The sequence below is a fragment of the Zootermopsis nevadensis genome, unplaced genomic scaffold, assembly GCF_977971745.1.
Source record: "Zootermopsis nevadensis isolate Lab colony 2312 unplaced genomic scaffold, Znev_1.0 Znev_ptg000003l, whole genome shotgun sequence".
In the NCBI taxonomy this organism is placed as follows: Eukaryota; Metazoa; Arthropoda; class Insecta; order Blattodea; family Termopsidae; genus Zootermopsis; species Zootermopsis nevadensis.
Window position 1 is genome coordinate 11,113,396 of NW_028259135.1, and position 13,311 is coordinate 11,126,706.

General features: G+C 38.7%; 1 protein-coding gene across 1 annotated transcript in view; it reads left to right on the forward strand.

Moving 5' to 3' along the window:
• LOC110838284 (lachesin-like) overlaps window positions 1-13,311 on the forward strand; it is a 310,561-nt gene that overhangs the window by 29,020 nt on the left and 268,230 nt on the right. The window contains exon 2 of the mRNA XM_087342517.1: window positions 2,571-2,621. The gene's annotated coding sequence lies outside the window, so the exon portion shown is untranslated. The remainder of the gene's footprint in view (window positions 1-2,570; window positions 2,622-13,311) is intronic.

Sequence of the window (13,311 nt, forward strand, 5' to 3'; positions counted from 1 at the left end):
GTTTCCTTGGTAGGAAGATTATTTTATTTTACCCTGATCTTTCGAAATTAATGTTTAAATAATTTATACATTTTTATGTGTTCACGTCTTAAGCGACTTATGAAATGTAGGCCTATCCATATTTTATTCAGAGGATGCGATGGGTAGGGCATGTAGAACATATGGGCGGGATTAAAAATTCATACGTGACCTTGGTCGGATAACCTGAATGTAAGACAGACGATTCTAAGAATTTTCCATTTGTGGTTACCCTCTGGGATGCTGCGTAGTGTAGTCTGGCAGGTACTGACCGACGTTTCAGAGGCGCTTACTGCTTTCATCATTAGAGCAATGATAGTGGCAATAAACACCTCTGAAACGTCGATAAATTTCTACCAGACTATACGTACAGCATCCCAGAAGACAGCCATCTTCAGCTCTTTGCCTGAACAAATTCAGCCACCGTCATAAGCGCCAACGGAGGCCGACTTTACTCGTGGAGTCAAGGAGCAATGAAGTTTAATGTTGTTGCTGTATCTCGTTTTATAATACATATCTGTTTTTAAAATATTCGGCCTGTGTGAAAGAGGAAGACGGCATTGTGTACAATGTATCGTACAGAAAACACACACTCGGCGATCTGCCTACCAGAATTTTCTTTAGTTCTTTTATGCCTACCAGGTCTAGAGGTTTTCTTAGTGACCGTCGGCAGTGCAGGGGTTGGCAGGCCTGTTCGTCACGTAGCCTGCTGCTGGCGCGAGTTTAATATTTTCACTGAAACAGCAGTACGGGTCTATCCGAGCTGCCACCATAAATCAGGATTAACCTCGTGTTGTATCTTCTTCTTATTCCACTGCAGAAGAAATATGCCGGGGCATATCCGTGCTGTACACACCGAGCCACAGAGGCATTACGGCGAGTAATGATTCGGACAAAAATTGTCTGTTAATGTAGAAAGGGGAATATAAAGTTTCAAGGCTAAGCTCGTCAAGATAATATTTAAGAATTTAGTCCGTACCGCGAAGAAAACACAACACTTCACCATTACAAAGATCAGTTGGTTAATGGTGTTTAAAGTACAGATTAGATTCATATGGCTCAGGATAAGAACCAGTGGCGGTTTCTTACGAACACAGAAGTCGTGGAATTTCTTTATTAGTTAAATGACAATTACCTTCTGAAGAACTTCCCTGTGTGGAAGATGATCTCATCATAGCTGATTATTAATTAATTCCGTGAATGTGTAAAACAATCCTGCTTACACCAATTCTTTTGCTATATGTTAACGCAGAATTTTCACTGACACTTTGCCTCCGGATATTTCGAAAATTCAGTGGCGTATTTGTTTAGCGACAGTCGTGCGTTCTAGTTTTGATGTTTTGTGTAGTCCGAAGTTGTATATTGTTACGGTTTTAATCCAGTTCATCCTGCGAAACAGTGCCTGTCAGTTTTTCCTGATTTAAAAGTTGTTAATTAATTTAAAACTGTAAGGAACAAACACAGGATTTTGTTTGTATGTCCACACATGTTCACGTATTTTATGTAACACACAATAAAATTGTATATTGTGTGACAGGAACCGCTCGCCACTCGTTTCTGCTTCGCATTCGGCAACGAGGCGTTCCTTCTGGACGGAGACAAATAAACAATAGTTATATCCTTAGTTAACAGCTTTAAAAGTGCTCAGATATAAATGTTTAGAGCCAGGGTTTTGAAAGCAGACGTAGTACGTCCTCAAATTACTTTTGTCATTTTTGATTTTCTAGGCGTAGGGCCTGAAGATGGAGACAGTAGGTTTCTCCAAAACGTTGATATATTCCGTATTATGAAGGTCTCGGGTTGAAGCCTCGGCCCAGATACCGGATAACCTGAGATTTTCTCATTCACTCTAAGGAAATCCTTGCATAGTATCTTAAATTAGGCCACCATCGCTTCCTTCCATATCCCTTCCATTTGTTATTCATTGATATTCTTATAGTTCTTCCCTGTATAGTCTGAGCTATTAAAATTTTCGTTAAAAACCAAACTGCAGTTTCTTGTGGGCTATGTTGTGATTTAATTAACTAGTTTATTTATCTTCTGAGTAATAGACTGTCCGCTTGAATGAAAAATATAACTGCTAACATTAATAACAACCTTGAAAATGGCAACTAAAATGTTTGCCGAAACGTTGGCTGACACCAAATATCCGACAAGGCTCTCACCCGAAAGCCGAAGTTATGCATTAATATGCAAATATAATGTTTTGAGCAAATATTATAAATATTAATGGGATTAATATTTCATAGCTTGTTCATTGTTAATTTAATGAATCCATTAAGCTCGTCATGTGACAGTTTGGCTGTAAATTATAAATCGTGAACCTTGCAGAGGAAAGAGGTCCTGTCCTGTTTTGAAGTATATCCGAGAGTTTGCCCGAAAATATTTGTCATATACAAGCAAAATTTGTCAGGGATCAGAACGCCCGTGTGCGTCCATCGTAGGAGTTCATATTTATGCGCTTTCTTGTTTTTCCATTTCAAGCGCCTGCCACATTTGTCACTACCTTCAGCACATGTCAAGAGTTGAAGCTATGTGCGTTTGTGTTACAGGGGTGTCCATCAGTGCGAGTAAAATCTGCTGAACTGGCCACACCAGATAAAGTAAGTGACCGCCTTGTTTTTATATTAAATTTAAAAATTTGATTTTGTTGTGTGGATAAATGTGTGTGATTTGTGCAATCTCTAAATATTATATTATTGTAAATTTTTATCGATTTGTCGAAGAACTCGCGTTGATTGTGAATGTATCGAATTTTGCGAAGAACTTACTGTCATGTGACGTGAGCAGTAAATCAGTTCTTTTGGTACTTTGAATATTAACATGAAATTAACAGCCATTACTGATTGATATCGAAATGGGTTTTTCGCTGTGCCATTCGGCCTTTATTTACATAGTCAAGATTAACCTCTCGTTGGTAGAAAGGCGCAGCTGAGACTGCATAATCTTTATGAGCCTATCTAGTACTTGAACCTCAATCGATTGCAGGAATTCGAGAAATGGAGGCTTACCTCCGAGGAGTTCCGCAGACAATGCGAGTGAAGGGAATACCTCCGAGATGTTCACTGGTCAAAAATATTTCTTGTCTTTTATGGATCTCAGAGGTTCGTGTCCATATTAACCTTTTTGAAGCCGAAATAAAAGGTAATGAGTTAGGAAGGGTGTGAAAAGAGTAGAAGTAAAGAGAACTTGAAAGGGGAGAAGTGAAGACACTAATTTCTGAGGGGAGGGCGGGAGGAAGAGTATCTTATAGTTAGAGGGCTCACAGGCAATGCCCACTCGTCCTTCTGGTAAGGATAATGTAAGACTGAGTGGTGATAATTAGTGAGAGCTTGATAACAGGGCGGAGTTTTGATTTGTTTGTTAGTTAGTGAATATTGATGCTGTTATTTCGAGAGTTAAGTAATTAATCTAGTGGCTTTCAAAGTTGGGGGATACATTTTGATAAACTTAAATCGGTTAATCTTGCATTCTGATTAATGCGGTTTACTGTGAGATTCATACGAAACCCATAAATACAAAATGAGGAATTATTAATTGTTGAAGCGCGTGGGAAATTTAGTTATCATTTGGCTTTAAAGGGTTACAGCAAGTGCCTGCAACTTGAAACAGTTCTTGGCCAGTATAACCCAATCTGCCGCCCTCACATTCTAATCTCTTTAAGATTCGTTTTAATATTATCATCTCATGTATACCTACATGAAGCTATCACAAGTGGCCTGTCCCATTTAAAGAGTTTTTCTTGTTACAGTTGTTTATCCTGTAAGTTCTGTATTGCAGGAAGCTAGAAGTAACAACAGTTTCTAAATTGTACGAATTCTTAAATGTAGTTAATATTACAATTTTTGAAATTATCTGTAATTAAGTTGAATCCACTTGAAAAACATTTTGTAACATTTTGTAATATTGCCTGTGTTCATTCAGGAATGAGTGTGATGTCATTATTCTAAGCTAATTAGATCGCGAGGTGTAAAGAATAAGACGAATACAGTAACAAAACAAGTGGTGGATGGGGAGACATAAATTGGAACTGGTTTCTGTGTAAAACTTTTTGATGTTTACCGGGTAATAGTTTGTTTCGTTTTGCAATTCTTCGTCTTTTCTTTCCCGTATTTTCCGTTATTCAGCACGTATATTTATCTCTTTACCGCCTTTCTCCCGTATTTCTTTACCATCCATTCGAAATATCAGCAAAACTTAAAGGATATGACACAGACGCACGTAATTAAAAACTAGTACAGTATGTCTGCTCTGTAATATAAATGCAAAACAGTTTATTGATGAAAGTTATCTTTCAAAACATATCACTACAGGAGGACATTGAACGTGAGCCGTTGTATGTATTACGCAGAATCACAAATTTCCCCCGAGCTCCGCTTCCATCAAAGGAAAAAAGAATGGTCTGTGAGCGCAATCAGCTACAACGACCCACAAACATCATAATCAGTTTTGCGTAACACGTTACCGGGATCGATTTTGTGCGACACTTTCCTCATGACGTTATTCTGCAGTGGAGTGCAGTGGAGAGCGACACGTACAGATATACGAGCAAAATAGCAAGGAGTTTGCCGGCACAAATAACCGGAACCAATTTTGCTTCGCTGGTCCATCCCCGCCACACTTCTTAATCGTCAGCAGCTGCCATTATTTTTTGATTTCCAACTAATTTTGCGACTTTCAGAGTACACCGAAATCCAAAATATGTCCTTAACGCATAATTACGGGCAGTGACAAAGTGCCGTACATCATTTTACGTAGGTACGTTTATAATGTATGTCTATGCCAAATTTCAGATCCCTGGCTCGGTGGGCTTGTCGTGGCCATCAGACAGAAAGCTTGAAGTGGATATGATACAGCTGCCTTATTGTTGTTTTATATGCTATAGAAAATTTTCTTAAACGCATCTGGTATCTGCCTCCAGCGTCGTCTGTGCGTCTTACCGATTGTAAGAAATTGACAAAGTACAGTATTTGATGGGTGGCCGTATTGGCATAACATTCGCGAAATACGATGAACTCTAAAAGTGTGGAGTCCAACAACGTTTAATTTTTTCCAATCAAAGTTCGTCTTGTGGTTTCCATAGTAACATATCTCACGAGTGCGCCTATCAAATGCTAGGGGATTCCCCGAAACCACAGCTGCTATTTACGTGATGACGATACAGATGTGTTGATTTTAAGAGTATTTAATGACATTGTTCCAATTGCAAAGGTTGTATAGCCTCGGATGAGAGAGGTAGGTCGACGTGCAGCCAGGAAACCAGTCGAGATTCGAACCAAGACGTTCCTGATACCCGCCTGCTCGGTAGGTCGGCGCTGCTGTTGGTTTTCCTAAGTCGTAGCCCGGGTAACGCGACAGTGTATCACTGCATGCTGTATCTCTGTGTAGCCAGTCGGGTTCCGTATCTGCGACAAAATTATGCAGATGCACAGTGTAGCAATATACGAGCTTGCGCAGATAGTCGTTAATTTTCCGTTTTGATCACTGAAATCTTTTACTATGGGATTGAATAGCTTGTGTATGAATATTCATAGTTGCAAATAGACCATAACGCGCTACCTGGTTTCAGCCCGCGGCAACTCGTCACAAAACAATTACATTTCTCTTTTTTTTTTTTAGGATGAGTCTGCGGTCCACTTGTGTTTTTCATGGCAACAATTCAACTAATACTTGATATGTGGGTACTTAAAAGATACAGTGGTTCTTCCTGTATTGTAAAATAATTCCAGAATTGGATTTGAAGAAAACTTGTTAAGTATTCTGGTTCGTGACACCGTGTAGACTTGTAGGTAGATATCAACATTTTGGAAGAACGTACTGTCTCCATCTTGAGGGCTTCAGATCTGATTCTATGATTGACTTTTAGAAATAATGAAAAAGACTGGTTGATTCTAAGGCTGTATGGCACCAATTGAATTAGGATAGCGTTCACGAATAGTACTTGAGCTGGTGACTGCTTGAATCGAGATCATGTGGTACTGTATCGGCATTCGCGAGAGGACACTAATTATAACTATGGGACGTCTGTCAGGCTATGCTATAATCCCACTGAGATTCGAGTCAACAGCATTAGGTAAATCATCCTATTCGGTAAGAGCTTATAAATCATCCTGTTCTTTAAGAGCTTAAACGAATAATTTGTCTTTCGTGGTACTCGGCGGAAAATTATTTTAACCACGTTTGTTAGCTATAGCAGTACTAGTTTTGAATACGCTGTTACGTGCGCTTGTAGAATGACCTGTGAAGAATGAAATACTAATAACCTTTGTGGTGGCTGTTGTAAGCAAGAATGCCCTGGCCCCGTAAACAGTCCGATGCCCGCTCTGGTCGCCGGAGGTGAATTTGTCACTGTCAGCGTTCAGTTGTGGGAGTCACAACCCGCATTGTGTCCAGCAACATTCGGACTTGCACTCTCTTGGTAACGTGGTGTGTCCCAAGGATTCTTAACTTCTCGCTGAGATTGGTCCGTGTAATTTTCATGAAACGCAACACAGCTAGACATAGCAGAGGCATTCCGTGAAGAATTTGACACAACATGCTGCTGTTAAAAATTTTGCTTGTCTAATTATTTAGCGTAATTGTTCCTGTTTGCTGACTCTTAGCAGAGTGTCGATTTCTTCTCAAGTAGGAGTCACAGTCAGTTTCCCATATCAGTCTGCCCATAAATCTACAGGTCTCTTCGCATGTGACAAATCTTACGAATTTCGACGAAATTTGATATTGGCGAGTTTTATTAAAATTTGTCTGCAAGTTTTTTTCACGAGATCTAAAGACAATAACTGACACTTTACGTGAAAATCTAAGCGCGTTTCTGTCTTCGAAAGTGGCTGTACAGTGAAACCATGTCCATAAAATTCAGTATCTATTAACAAGATCAGAGAGGTCAAAATATTACGCTTTGCGTACGTTTCTTAACTTGTCATGTGTTGGTAGAAGCTTTGCGATTTGGTGATACGCAGTCGAAGAATGTTACATTTTCGATAAATTAATCTTTTGTATATTATGGTACTATTTCGAGTAGCGTAACGATTATAATATGGTCTATGCAGTACAGAAGCATTAAGTCTATTCGGAGTAGCCTACTGTACGCAGATTCCTAATTACAGAACTCGTGGCTACGCTTAGCGAAATATTTGCTTGCGGGTGCCTGTGTCTGTAAGAACATGTATTTAACATGAGTTGCACATTCTTATCCCACAGGAATTAAAATGCAAATTTGTTACGTGTTTTGCATACTTTAATCCGCGCGCTCAGGCCCAGGCCCAGGTGGACGGCACAGTAATCCAGCGCCTAAGACCCGTCACTCACAAGAACTAGTAAACCTCTGGATTCTCACTCAGTTGCACACTTACTGACCACAGAACGCACACTGATATTCCACTGTCTCTCTACGTACGAATCTCATAAATGCAAAACAGAAAATACTGAATTTAGAGCAACCTACTCTATATGCTGATATTATGACTAAAATAGAAATGAAATATATGAACTGACGGGGGCTTATCAGAAAACACTTCAGGTGTGCACTTGGAATTGGTTTTTAGTGTTATCCGGGACATTGAAGTTATTTTAATGATATTTAGGCGACAGAACCAGAATATAAGGATAGTTAATGACTCGTTCGAAAATGTGACAAAAATTCAAGTAATCGGGGACGACACTAACAAGTCTGAATGACATTCATGACGAAATCAAGAGCAGATTAAATTCAGGGTATTGATTAGGATGCCTGAAGGGAGTAGATCTCTGGAAAGACCTATACGTAGGTGGGAAGATAACGTTAAGTTGGACCTTAGGGAGATTGGAATCGGTGGAGCGAACTGGATGCAGCTAGCTCAGGATAGAGTTCGGTGGAGAGCTTTTGTGAGCACGGGTTCTATAAAGAAAGTGGGATATTCGTTGACAAGCCGAGCATAAATAAACTTTTCAAAGAATTTACTACACTGTAGAATGAGTGAGTAAATGTTATTTAGGTATTTTTTGTCTTTGGCGGAAAATTTGACGTCTTTTATAACTGTTGTAATTACAGCCATCTGTTCTAAATCTTAATTTTTATTTTCTGATGTACGTATACGCATTTCTGCTCATTCACCCGTCATTTTCGCTCACTTCTGTACCATCAAAATTTTTATTTGCCGAGAACTTTTTGTTTAAGTTTAAGTATTTTTGTATAATATATTTTTCACTATCCTAATTTATACAGCATTATGTAGACCAAGCTAATCTCATTCGTAACACCGTAAAAAGTACAGTTACACTCTCGTATAGTAATGTCGTCTGTTCTCACATTTAATATCCACAACGTGTACGTACGAATCGGACAATTCTGTGCGCATGTGCAGATGACAATGGGATGGCCCCTATGATAATGATAGTTTCCCCAGTTACCTTCAGTGTACGGGTGAGTAATTTTTTTAAAAAAAATTGTTGAGCCTGCATGGACAAATTCTGAAATGATCCGTGAAAACCATCATGATAATAAAGTCTTTTCCTTCTTCTTATTTTCTTTGCCGAGAGTATCTGCTTATTTCCTCACACCAAAGACAGTTCATTCGTTAGCCACGAACTGGAACCGGCTGGCGGGTCTGTGCGGATGATAATTGTGACAAGAATTGATGATTCTTTTCGCTCTGTCGCTTGGATATTAATCCCTAGCACTCACACACGCGTTGTGGATTAGCTGCCATAATGAATGGGGAAAGCCCCAGTGTAATAATCTAATTGGATTATTATTCAATGTCACTAATAGCAGTCCTAACCTTAATTAATAATTGCCCATTTCTCACCATTTACAGAAACATAGTACTAGTGCCTGGGGCTTTCCGAAAACCTCGTCTGGCACTCTTTCACTTTGTTTGTTGCGACTTCATATACACTCGTGTTAAGTCAGAGAGAATCGAGAAAGTAAGAGGGAGTAGTAAGCTTACGTTGGCCTGCGTATGATCTTGAAAATGAGGTAACTTACATCCCACCACAGGCAGGTTTGAGAACCCGGTGCTGAGGAGGATGCTCGGTCCAAGGAGGGCTGACGTGACGGGATGCTGGAGAAAACTACGTAATTAGGATGAAATATGTAACACATTTTGTTTGGACAGTCTGAAGGTGAGACTACTCATAAAGACATATGCAAACATGGCAGGATAATGTTAAAATGTGCAGTTTAGAAGTAGATTTGTATAAGGATGGGGACCGGTGGCAGGCTGCTATGAACACGGTAATGAACATTCGGATTATACGTAAATGGCGGGGAATTTCTTGACTAGCTGAGCAGCTGTTAGCTTTTCAAGGAGGACTATGCTCCATGGTTCTTGGTTGGTTGTAAAAGTTGTTGCCAGACACAGAGAAGGTGGAAGGCGCGCTGCGAACACCTCAACACCAGAACGGCAGCGAGTTGGTAATCGTGCTTTCGTTTTCGAAAATCAGATGCATTTCAACAGTTGGCACCGCTGTTAATTCAATGTGCTGAAGTCAACTGGCAAGATTTTGCAAATCCGTGTAATTTCTTCAGTTGTGAGCTACACTTGGTCGTTTGTCACACGACGTTTTTAATGGATAAGCTATGCTGAAGTATGCTTTTGTAGTGAAGTGTGTGTCCATGCAAAGTAATATTTTTACATTTAAAGTGAAGTGAAATTGTTATCTCTGGGAATCGTTTCAAACTCTGTCAAGTAATGAAATGTTGCAAATTATCAGTCGGGCCTGGGTTTCGTTTCAATTTATTTTGTTATTATCAACATCCAATTAATTTTTATTTAATCTGACGGATATGTTTCCAATGACGAGTATTTACATTGGAGGCCGCCAGTTAAATTTATATGACCGCGTGGGGGAGGATCAGGTATTCGGTATGAACCTAACCTAATTTTTACTATTACTTTCCCATAATAAATTTTCGAAACATTTCTTTTTTCTGTACAAAAACATAATACCGAGTTGTAAGCATTTATTTCCTTGTGTGTCGGTCCGCTTGGCTGTCCTAATCTAATTTACCTGGACCGGTAACGACTTCCGACGTTCAGAATTCCATATGTCGTATTTAATCTCCGTTTATTATGCTCTTGTAAATGGTTTCAGAACATGTACGGACTTGTGGGATTGTATAATTTTGGGCCCTGGAACTATGTTTGATAATAAAACTTTATGCAACTTTCTTAAAGAGAATTATTCAGTGGAACGTAAAAGAACAATATGTCAGCCATTCGAAAAATTTCTTCGGAATTCCGTTTGACAATCGTGGCAAATGTACTACTGGATATGGGAAAATTAAATTTTGTTTGACAACATTAAAGGCTAAATATACATAAAAATTAAATATTAAGTTTTTTTTAAAAAAAATAGGAATAACAAACATGGCGGCCGTGCGCTTCTCCTATATTCTACGCTTCAGATTTAAAGTACACTGACTTTGCAGACTACATAAGTAACTCTTTCTTCTCGAAAATAAAATACTACTAATAGAATTATATAACATATTAGCAATCGCAAGGAAACAAAATAACTGATTGCAGGTGGAATCGATTCCATGAATAACTAAAGAATGATTGAGTACATCCATTCTTATAAATATCACGAGTTTCTTATTCGGTCAGACGAATCGATCATATGAATCGAATTAACCACTGACTCACTCACTGACCATATCTGGTTTCACATCGAGGTTTTTCCGTGGTCGTATGTGTTTCTTGGTTGAAGCTTGACATTTTGCTAATTCAAACTATAAATTGTACGCACAACAGTGATCTCCGAGGATGACGGCACTAATGTTTTATTCTTCTAAGTTTTTCATAAAATGAAGTGAACATTTCAGCTGCGGTGTGTTGTTATCTTGGTAAGCTTGTTGGTTTACAAAGGAGCGCGGCTTGTCACGAAGCTTCGAGTCTTAGTGTTGCTTTGTTCGAGAGAACACCAGAGCGTCGTCTGTCAGGCGCATGTCCACTTCTTGTGGCGTCATGGAGTGACATGCTGCCAGTGGTGAATATAAAAACAGCTTGCAAAAAGCAAAGAGACTTCAGAAGATGATATCTCTTGTTGGTTTATATCAGATCCCGCTGAAATTTTAATAAAATTTACATCGCACTTCCTCATTTGTTCCTGAAAGACTGGTCGGTGATGGTCGGCGGAGGAATAAGTCGATAATATATTTAATGGAGAGGTTTCAGGTTTACGCGACGGCGAGTATAAAGATGGCTTCTTCTGGGATGTTGCTACCATTTATCTTTCAAACACACAAGTTTTGATAAGACATGCACGTTTTAGAATGTAAAATATCGGTATAGCTATCGTTCGATAACTTCCTTTAGCATTAAGTTTAAGTCTGATTACTAATGACCTATTACAGCTGGAAATTTTTGTGCTGTGATAGAACGTAAACAAACCTTAAAGATTCGCGTAAAGTATTCTTAAATCAATCATTATAAATATGGCGACGGCACGAATTCTTTGTTTCGTCACAGAAATTTAACGTAGAAGGAATATGTGTATAAATGTAGGCACAGCTCTGTTATACGTTTTACATAGAAATGTGACAGAAATAATTCAATTCAATTCAATAATAATGAAAGTAAAACATTACAAATAGAAGAACAAACAAATGAAACTAAATATATAAATGTACCATATTAATAATAATAATGATAATTCAATTCATTTATTGAATAATATTTCACAAGTGAATGGGCAAAATACGATACCTAAGTAATATAATTCAATTAATAATATTAAATAAAACATTAAACAATAAAAAACAGAAAAACTTATAAAATTAAAACCACAAAATAAGATAAGATATTAATAATAGTATGTAATATGTTTACAAATGTAATCAACAGTTGATAAGGTTTCCTCTGAGAGGTTTTTGTGCTAGAACCCAGATCCCCCCCTCCAATTTCGTAAGTGTATCGTTAACAAGACCACAAATCTTTGAAAAAGGAAATATGGTTATATGTGTTCGGCTCGAGGCTTATTATTTAAGGTCCAGGGTTAACAGAAAACGATGTATTAATAATATATGCATTTATGCAGTACAATGAATGTATTCACTGTTGATTAGTTAACTAAGCAACGTATTTGTGTGTAATAATTGGATGTACTATTGAGGGATTCAGAAAAGCAGAAAGGAAAGTATTTTGAAAGTCAGTGCTCTGCGAACTGGAGTACAGCGTTACACTGCTCTTTACACTCTGGCGATAATTATTATGCGTGTTATAATGTACATGGGAGTTACAGTTTTGTGGTTTTTGTTGACCTACATTCGGTCAGTTTCACTTTAGTTTTAATTCTGCATTTGGAAACGCTAATAGTGGGTGAGGCATGACATGAGGTCGTTGGATCAGGCCCAGTCTGCCGCAGTGGAGCGAGAGGCAAGCGTGTGTTTGGCATGTGGTTAAAACTGCACATTTTTCACGGCAATCAATCCACTGGTTGCTTTGCGAGTCTCATCAATCAAATACAGCTATACTGTTATGTTTACACACTCCATTGGCTCGTTCTTGTTTTATTGGCTTATTTGTGACTTCACTTCGGACACCTGCGGACGGCGAAAGAACGGAGTGGAGTTCCATTATTTCGTACAACTGGGGGGGTAGTTTCAAGTGGCAAAGGGCGAGGACTTTGTGCTAGGGTGAAGGCCGGTGTTGGAAGATGCACCTAGCTGTATTAAAAGAATTGGCAGAAGTGTGCTCAACTCCCTCCTCGTCTTCTGTTGCCCGGCAACCGCCGTAGTTGTACCGATGGGCTGCCATAACGGTAAATAACAGTTAGCGGCCCTAGCAACACGTGATGTGTATTGCGGATTACGTAGCTTCCAGGAGCAGCAACAGAAATGCGCTCTCCGAGGCGGACGTGCTCCGATTTGATTGGACTTCCCGCCATTAGGTTAATTTTTAAAATCCATCATGATATATTGCAGGGTCTTCGGTGTGACCGGAAGTTGTCTATAGATCTTCACCCCAAACGACACATCGGACATGTAATTTTCGTGTTTGCGTAAGTCCCCCATAACTGTTCTAATCCCGTAATCTCAGATTACACCAGTATGAAATCGTATTACTATCAGTCCATGTTTGTTTATGCACTGTATAATAGAACCTTTGTTAATACTTTTAAAGCATGTATTTAGAAGAAAAAAATGTAAGGTTTAGACCATTACCTTGAAACTGCGTTAATTTCTAATCGTGTCCTTTAATGTTGGTCATTTTAACATTTTTTAAGTTTCTTATCATTTGCTTCATTTACAATCTACTCTGCCAGTCATCTAGTTTTTAATCGCGTTTACAGTTTCACTAATAGATAACA